At 39.1% G+C, this 9014-nt stretch overlaps 1 protein-coding gene across 1 annotated transcript in view; it reads right to left on the bottom strand.

Annotated features, from left to right (window-relative positions):
- The window catches only part of Il18rap (interleukin 18 receptor accessory protein), a 29519-nt gene extending 24116 nt beyond the window's left edge, over nucleotides 1-5403 (bottom strand). Inside the window, exons 1-3 of the mRNA XM_021199224.1 lie at nucleotides 5289-5403; nucleotides 5001-5076; nucleotides 4207-4342 (exon numbers count right to left, since the gene is read on the bottom strand). The gene's annotated coding sequence lies outside the window, so the exon portion shown is untranslated. The remainder of the gene's footprint in view (nucleotides 1-4206; nucleotides 4343-5000; nucleotides 5077-5288) is intronic.
- Between the last annotated feature and the right edge of the window lie 3611 nt (nucleotides 5404-9014).

Genomic DNA, 9014 nt, shown 5'->3' with positions numbered 1-9014 from the left:
TCAACATCAGTGCACATCAGCTGCAGTGCACATGAACATCAGTGCACATCAGTGCGCATGAGCAGCACTGCACATCAACATCAGTGCACATCAGCAGCAGTGCCCATCAGCAGCAGAGCACACCAGCCCACATCAGCAGCTGTGAACATGAGCAGCAGTGAACATCAGCACACAACAGCAGCAGCAGCACATACCAGCATCAGTAGTTGCAGATCCTCAACAGGGAGGAAAGTCAACATCTCCCTCATTCAAAAGCTAAGCCCCAAAACCCTGGCTGAAGACTCAGAACAGCTCACACCGTTCTTGCCAAAGCTCCAACTTACTTAGGAGTTTGGGTGAGACAATGACTCCTCCTGAGGAAGAGGTCAGCACTGGAAAAGACGTCAATGGTGTTACCCCACTAAATACCAGAAAGCTGTAGCTGGATATACTTCAGAAGGAAACCTACTGTTTAAGACTCAGCTACCCAAGGAACATGATCACCAAGAACAGCCATAAGCCACAAAGCCTGTAATAAACTTGCCACCTTCTCTGGATAGGGGATATCTACACAAGGCAGTTACAGAGAACAATGAGTACACATAGGCATGCTGAGAAGCAGAGGAGCAACAGGCTGGCCTTCAGCAGCAAAAGGGATGGCCCTGGTGGTCTCACTTTCTGTCCCTAAGAGCTGACTTCACCACCTCAAGATAACTGTATAGCCCGATCTCCTCAAGCTTAAAGTCAATAATTGGCGTCAATTGTCTGCTACAAGGTTCATTGCTGGCAGGACTCTGAAACCCGGGGAGGATCTGACGTCCAGAGTCCCGTATCTTCATCAGAGAAGGCCATGCCTGGTGGACTTGGAAAGTCCAGAACCTGGTGTCAAATGCAGATGTCTATGGTTGTTTTACCCCCAGTGCACTTGGGGGTGTGGAAGAAACTGCCCAACACACGGACTCTCAGATGTGGTACCTCAGACTCCTGCTGCCCCAAACAGGAACTTTCTGATATGAAGACAACTCTGGTGGACACTGGAGATTGGAGTAGTTAAAAAATCCAGCACCATGCAAAATGTCAGGGAAGATAAGAGCCTTCAAGTTCCTGTGAGGTTCCTTTTCCTTTCTCTCCAGCACATCATGTTTGTGCTACTAGTACTCCACGTCATCTTTTTATTAAACGTTTAGAAGTATTTTTGGATTTATTTTTTAAAAAGAGTTTCAATGTTATTATTTTTATCATCCTCATAATTATCTGAATCTATTCAGTCATTATTCCTTTAATGCGCAATTAAATTCATTTTGTTCATTTGCACTTTCCTCTATTTTTGTAATGTTCTCTTATCTTTTTGCCTTATTTCTTCCCTGTTCTTTTCTCCCTTTCCTTACTCTCTTGTCTTATTTCTTTCATTTGTTGCATTCACTTTTATCTAAAGTAATAATTGGCTGAATAGCAGACCCCACATTAGCATTGTACCACTTTGTATCCTATGGTTATTGCTGGTGTAGTAATTTGTTTCCACTGATTTTAAGAGTATGTGTGACATTTGCTCTGCTTGTTACTCTTTTAACAGTTTGTCTACTCTTCCTTGAATGGTCCTGAGGAGTTGTGTCCCCTCAGGGGAATCTCAAATAAAAACAGAAGAGAGATCTAAAGCAAAAAAAAAAAAATAATAATAAAGGAAGGAAGGAAGAAGGAAAGAAAGAAAGAAAGAAAGAAAGAAAGAAAGAAAGAAAGAAAGAGAAAAAGAAAAAAATGCCCAAATTATAACAGAGAAGCTTAATAAACATGATTAATTAAGGTAATATTACACATTCAAGTGATGATGACACCTCAATTCCTAAGCCTAAGGACAACCGAATGATTGCCATACTGCACAAATAATTCAAAGTCAGCAAATAAGAAGAATTAAATACTTTAAAGAGGAGGCAAGCAAGCACCTAAAAGAAGTAAAGAAATCTATTCAGGATATGGATAAGCAAGTGAACATTGCCAAGGAGAAAGTGGAGCCTGGTAAGTCATCTGGGGAGAAAATAGAGATTTCAGGAAAATAACCCACAGAAATGAAAAACTCAATAAAAGTTTGACAATGGACATCATATCTATGGACAGTGGAGCTAATGAAGTGGAATAGCAGAGACAGAGGACAAGGACATGTAAGATTGGCATGCATACATCAGTGGAGTAGAAATAAACAGAAATATGAAATATACAATATACAGAAAGCTATTCATTAACAGTTGCCAATGACTACGTGGAAATGGGCATAGAAGACCAAGAAGTAATTAGAACCTAGGCAGACTGTGGAATGATGTCTCCACAACACATGGGAGTCAAAATGCTGAAGTCCAAAATAATGAAACAATGTTAGTAGCTGCCAAAGTACAAATGCTAACTTATTACTAAGGCAAATCTATCACAAAACAAACAAACAAACAAACAAACAAATTATACCTCAGTATCATCCCTGGAGGAAAGTATCTAATGATGTGTCACAGCAGTGGGAACAGGTAAATGGCAACAGAAATAACTGTTTTCAGTAAAGTTATCTTAAAATAGGTGAAGAAAGAAAGAAAGAAAGCCAAAGATGAGCACAGTTGGGATCATGACATGACTACTAAGCTGTCATTGTATTCAGAAGGAAAACCAGGGAATTCAAAGGGGATAACATTTGAAATGTAAATAAAGAAAATATCTTAAAAAAAAAAGAATAAGACCTATCTACGCTTACACAAGTAGGGGGAATAAAGAGAGCCTTGATAATGAAAGAATACATTTCATGAGAAGAACAAATAGACAAAAGAGAATTAGGAATAGCACAGTCATTTCTTACTTAGAAAACCAACCAACCTTTAACATAAAACAGAGAGAAGACAATTAATTCTACAAAAGCATATATAGGGGGAAACAATCTCCTTTCAACAATAACCATAGACTCAAGTGGTTGTAATTTGCTGATTAAATCTCTCAAACTGGCTGAATAGATTAAAGAATAAGAGCCTATTGTTTGTTGTCTACAAGAAACACTCGTCTTTTAGTTACTGCGTTTGTTGTTGTTGCTGTTGTTGTTTGCTTGTTTTGTTGTGTTTTGTTTTATCACTGTGGTCAAACACCATGACCAATGCAACATGTGGAAGTGTTTATTTGAGCTTATGTTCCCAGAGGACTAGAGTGAAATTTGGCATCAGGAGCAGGAAGCTAAGGGCTCACATTGTGAACTATAAGCACAAAGCATGGAGGGTGAACTGGGAATTTCAGGAATCTCTATGTTCTCAATAACATTCTTCCTCCAACAAAGCCACATCTCCTACATCTACCCAAGGAGCACTGTCAACCAAGGACCAAGGACTCAAACATCCGAGTCTACAGGACATTGGTCAAGCCACCTTTTTGGCAAAGGTACACACAGACTAAATCTGAAACAATAAAAGCCAACACACAAACAAATAAAAGCCAGGCAAAAGGAAGCAAAAATGTAAACGTGAATAGTTATATTTATATCTAACAAATTAGACCCCATGTCATACTGAGAAAATATAAAGAATGTTAATACACATTAATAAACAAAGTAATTCATCAAGAAAACAGAATTACTGTAAATGTGCTGAACACTGGGGTACCAGATTTTAGCTAAAAAACCAGTACTGGACACAAACAGATTCACTCAGCTACAATAATAGAAAATGACTTGGATATCCTATTTTTTATCAATACTAGGTCATCCAGATAAAACATCAACAAACTTGGGCGTTAACCAGTACCACAGCTCAAATGGGCTTACTAGACATCTATAAAATATTCCATCGAAAATCTTCAGAATATACAGTATTCTCAGCAGTCATGGTAGCTACCATTATTGTTATTGTCCACAGACCAGCCAAGAACAAAACCATTCTGAAAAGTCCATACTTCAAGCCCTTGTCTCCCAAGGTCTGTTTTTAAAAGACCACACAATCTCATTCTACCATTACCCAAATGCATCAGGGATTCCAAAGAGATCATCCAAGAGTAGAGCACCGTACTTCTTGAGCATTGGCCAACTTAAACCAACATGGCTACCAATTCCGCATGTGGGAGTAAAAAATGACTGACAGATATTAGCAAACATAAAACTCAAGTTTGTCATTCTGTAAAATATGTGTGCTGTCATTCTTGTTTTCCCAGTAGAAAACCAAATGTTGTATCATTCATAGCAGCAGTGCCTGTTATGAAATGATGACCACATACCTGTTCAGTAGTAGAAGGGAGAATCATATCTGGAGGAAGAGGGTTTCAAAGTTTCTCATCTTGCCACTATTCTCCTCCCCTGCAGAAGGAGATAAGGGGCCAGTGAGATGATCTGAAGATCTGCAAGGTCTCTTTCCTAATATTTTCCAGAAGACTTTTATTTTAAAATTCTCTCTTTTTCTCAGAAGCAGATAAAGTTACCCTGAAGATATTCAAAAGATACCCATTTGACCATATTTTAGAGTAATAATGAGCTAAGTTTTTCAAAGAACAAAGCTTTTTCTGGGAGGAGAAAAATGAAAGCTCTGAAAGAATCACCAGGAAGACTCCCAGTCCTGTGCACACCCTTAAAATACAAATAAAAAAAGATTCTGTGGACTGGTCTAACAGTTGCAGTATTCAAAGAATACTGATAATGCTCACATGGTCCATCCAGAGCAGTTTGTTCAGTGCTTGCCTCCAAAGATGGACAAGTAATGTGGCCATTCAAATTTGACCTGCATTTGATTGAATCCCTCTATTTATAATCCTTTCAATAAAAGGTAAGAATCACTGTTTAAAAAAAATTAGTTTACTTTGTAACTAGTCACTTTGTAACTAGTCACTTTGAAACTAGTCACTTTTACAAGTTAAGGTTAAAAATTACACTGAGATACAAATGTTACTGCCTAATAGCACGTCTGTGATTAAAAATATTCCATGAAAAGCAACTGTTTAGCAATTTACTTTTTAACTCCTTTAGAAAATATATTTGGGGTTAAGGAATCTAGGGAAAGAATATTCTGGTCTCTTACCTTGGTTTCCTGCTCTTTCATACACAACAAATAAAGAACTTCAAGTCTTTATGTCAGTGAATACCAGCTTGTGCATCTGAAAAAAAAAAGTGTGAAAAACACCCATTTTCAAAGGGTTCTGCTACATTTTTTTTTCTTAGCAAGAGAAGATATAAGGACTATCCAACTCATACAGTTTCGAAATAATGAGTTACACCTGGACAGAAAAGGACACCCTTGGAATTTTGTAAAAGACCACTGGTGTTGGAAAGTGCCCAGTCATAACAAAGGAAAAATGAAGTAAATGGCCTTTATCCACAGAAGAAAGATCCTGAAATAAAGCATGCAAAGCTGTCCTCTGGCCAGCCCCCATGACAAGAAAGGGGTTGTGGTTAGGTTTAGTTGAAACGGTGAGTAAGCGGGCTTCCTTTACAGGAATTTCCTGTACAGAATGTTAACATTCAATACGGTTTCTCAACAGAGGAGTTCTTTTTTACTTCCTCCTCCTCCTCCTCTTCCTCCTCCCCCTTCTTCTAAAACAATGACTGCCAACCTTGCCTTTCATTTCAAACCTACAGGCTTTCTTCTGATGATCTCTCTCTCTCTCTCTCTCTCTCTCTCTCTCTCTCTCTCTCTCTCTCTCCCCAGCATCACTTTTACAGAGCAATAATTTATCAATGAGGAGAGTGATATAATCGTAACTTTGAAAGGTGCGGAGGCTATGCTTGTGCACTTTTGGGATGCCTAATTAAGAACTGCACTGTAATTAAAACAATTTAGAGGACTGTGAGACTACACTAGTCGCAAAGCCTCTTAATTAAACGGTGCCTACTCTCCCCATAAAGAGGAGGCTGAAGCAGTGGAGGCATGGGGATTGTTTCAGCACAAGGCTGGAGAAGGGCATAAAATAAAAACAGAGCCCAAGTTCATGTCAGAGTGGGGCCAAGGTAAGTGTTGACCTGAGGTGAAGGTGAAAATCTAAGAGAGGAATTAGCAACTGAGAGCAGGTCTAAGCCAAATAATAATTAATAATAATAATAATAATAATAATAATAATAATAATAAATCATGTATTCATGCTAGCCGTGGAACTAGCTCAAATTCCAAAAGGATTTGAGATTTTTTTCTACAGCCTATTGCAGGTTCAGAGGAAAGCACATGAGGTCACATGAGTTTAGACTCCCAGGGTGTGGCAGGGACAGCCCCGGTGATCCAAAAATCTAAATGGGATTAAAGGAGGAATACTGAGGATGAAGGGGAAACAGACAGACCAGGCACTGTTTATGATAGTGGTTTAATTCAGGTTGAGGTACATTCAGAGTGCCTGGGTGTTGGGAGTGTCCTTATCAAACCTCAGAGATCTTGGTATAGACCTTAAAGTTAAGCCCAAAGTTACTGCCAGCAGGGTCTCCTAAAGTGAATTCATCAAGGACTCTTCCTTCGAAGTTTAAGGTGTCCTTTATAAACTGTATTTGGAAGAGAAAAGCAGGACATCATGAACCACAGGAGATTTGGGACCAGATGAAGGGCTTAGTCACCACAGGCAACTCAGGCTTTAACACTTGGTACAACTAAAGTGGTGCACCCTCGTGAGTAGAGAGAGCTGACCTGTGGAGCAGGAGAGTAGACAGTGTAGAAACAAGTCTAATTATGTGCAGAAATTTAGTAAAAAATAGGAAAGAGCATCACAAACTAGACGTAGTGTGGTACCTTAGGTAGCCCTATGGAAAACTATGCAACGAATCTTCTGCTCGCACCACACAACAGACTATGTTCCAAATGGACTCAGATCTTTTTCCTCAAATTTATTTGTATTTTTTAAAATTATTTTTTTAATGTTTACAAACAAATTAAAGCATGATTACAACATGTTTCCTCTTCCCTTGATAGTCCTCTTATCTGATTATTGTCCCTGCTCATTATCCCTGTCACTGGTTGGCCTTTCCCTCAATCTCTACTCCATCTTTATCCTAGTGCATCATGTAGGCAAGAAAAATTTTAGGTCAAAGGTTTTGTGGGTGGGTTGATGTCCCCCTCACTCAACTGGAAGTCCCACCCGACTACAGGAAGAACCCTCTTCAGTCTCCTTATCTCCAACTGTTAAGAGCCTCATATAGGGTCACTCCCATAGCCTCTTCTATCACGCATACCCAGCCAGTCCCAGAGATGACCCCCACTGATTTTCATCTCTTTCCCATCCCCCATACCTGATCCCCATACCCCTTCTCACCCGGTCTCCTGCTCAGTTCCCTCCATCTACTCACCATGTTTATTTTATTTTCTCTTCTGAGTGAGATTCAAGCATTCTCTCTTGGGCCCTCCCTGTTACTTAGTTTCTTTGGGTCTCTCGATTGTAGCATGATTATCCTGCACTTTCTGGCTAATGAGCACTTATAAATGAGTACATGCCATGTACGTCCTTTTGGTTCTGGTTTACCTCACTCAGAATATTATTTTCTAGTTCCATCCATTTGCTTGCAACCTTCATGATTTCCTTGTTTTTAATACCTGAATAGTATTCCATTGTGTGGCTATACCACATTTTCTTTATCCATTATTGAGTTGAGGGACATATGGGTTGATCTGGCTATTATGAATAAAGATGCTTTGAACATAGTTGAGCAAATATCCTTGTGGAATAGTGGGGCATCTTCTGGGTATATGCCCAAGAGTGGTGTAGTTGGGTCTTGGGGCAGAGCTACTCCCAACTTTCTGAGAAACTACCAAATTAATTTTCAAAGTAGTCGTACAAGTTTGCACTCCCATCAGTAATGGAGGAGTGTTCCTTCTTCCCCATCCTCACCAGCATGTGCTGTCACCTGAGTTTTTGATCTTAGTCATTCTGAAAGGTGTAAGGTGGAATCTCAGAGTTTTGATTTGCATTTCCCTAATGACTAAGGATGTCAAACATTTCAAGTGCTCCTTGGCCAACGGAGATTCCTTTGTTGAGAGTTCTCTGCTTAGCTCTATACCTCAGTTTTTAAATTGGGTTATTTGCTTTGCTGGTGTCTAATTTCTTGAGTTCTTTCTTTATATGTTAATCCTCTGTCAGATGGAGGGTTGATAAAGCTCTCTTCTCATTCTGTTAGCTGCCACTCTGTCCTATTCCTGATGTCCTTTGCCTTGCAAAAACCTTTCAGTTTCATGAGGTCCCATTTATTAATTGTCGCTCTCAGTGCCTGAGCAAAGCCGGAAAAAGTTCATCTAAAGTGTAGTTTAATTCTTTACCATCTGGAAATAAGTATATATAAAAGAAGTAAAAGGAAAACAATAAACTCTGGGCACTATTTGAAACTTACATACACAAATCTTGTCACCTCCAATGTGGAAATTGCTTCCAGCAATGGAAATAAGATTAAACATGTCCACAAAAATGTTGTCAGAAGGAAAAGGACTCATTCCTATCCATCGATATTAAGAGGACAGACAGCACAGTCCCTATGGGGAGAAATGAGGCAATATCAAACTAAGACACATATGTGTGTTTGCTGACACAGCAATCCTGCATTGTGGGCATGATCTCAAAAATATTCAAACAAAAATATGTGAAGATGTCCCTAAATAGTATTGTCTTTTATAGCATAACTAATAAAAGCAAAATACTGAAGGCTTAGGGCTGGTTGAATAAACTATGACATAAGAATAAATATTCCAGGTATTTGTACAAAATAATGAGAACTATTTTTATGTCTAATTATTGAGTAGTTATTAAAATAGTTTCAAAAATTATTTTGGAAAAACTCTGTAACCTGTGAGTGGTGAGCAATGTAAACAGCCATGCAAATTTTCTTAATGTATGGGGAAAAAATCAATGCCAGTTTTTTTATTTGATATTTTCTTTATTTACATTTCAAATGCTATACCGAAAGTTCCCCATACCCTCCCCCCGCTCCTGCTCCTCTACCAACCCACTCCCACTTCTTGGCCCTGGCCTTCCCCTGTGCTGGGTCATATAAAGTTTGCAAGACCAAGGGACCTCTCTTCCCAATGATGGCCGATTAGGCCATCTTCTGCTACATATGGAGCTAGAGACTC

The sequence above is a fragment of the Mus pahari genome, chromosome 5 (genome assembly GCF_900095145.1).
Source record: "Mus pahari chromosome 5, PAHARI_EIJ_v1.1, whole genome shotgun sequence".
Lineage (NCBI taxonomy): Eukaryota > Metazoa > Chordata > Mammalia > Rodentia > Muridae > Mus > Mus pahari.
This window is presented reverse-complemented; position numbering and strand designations above follow the sequence as displayed.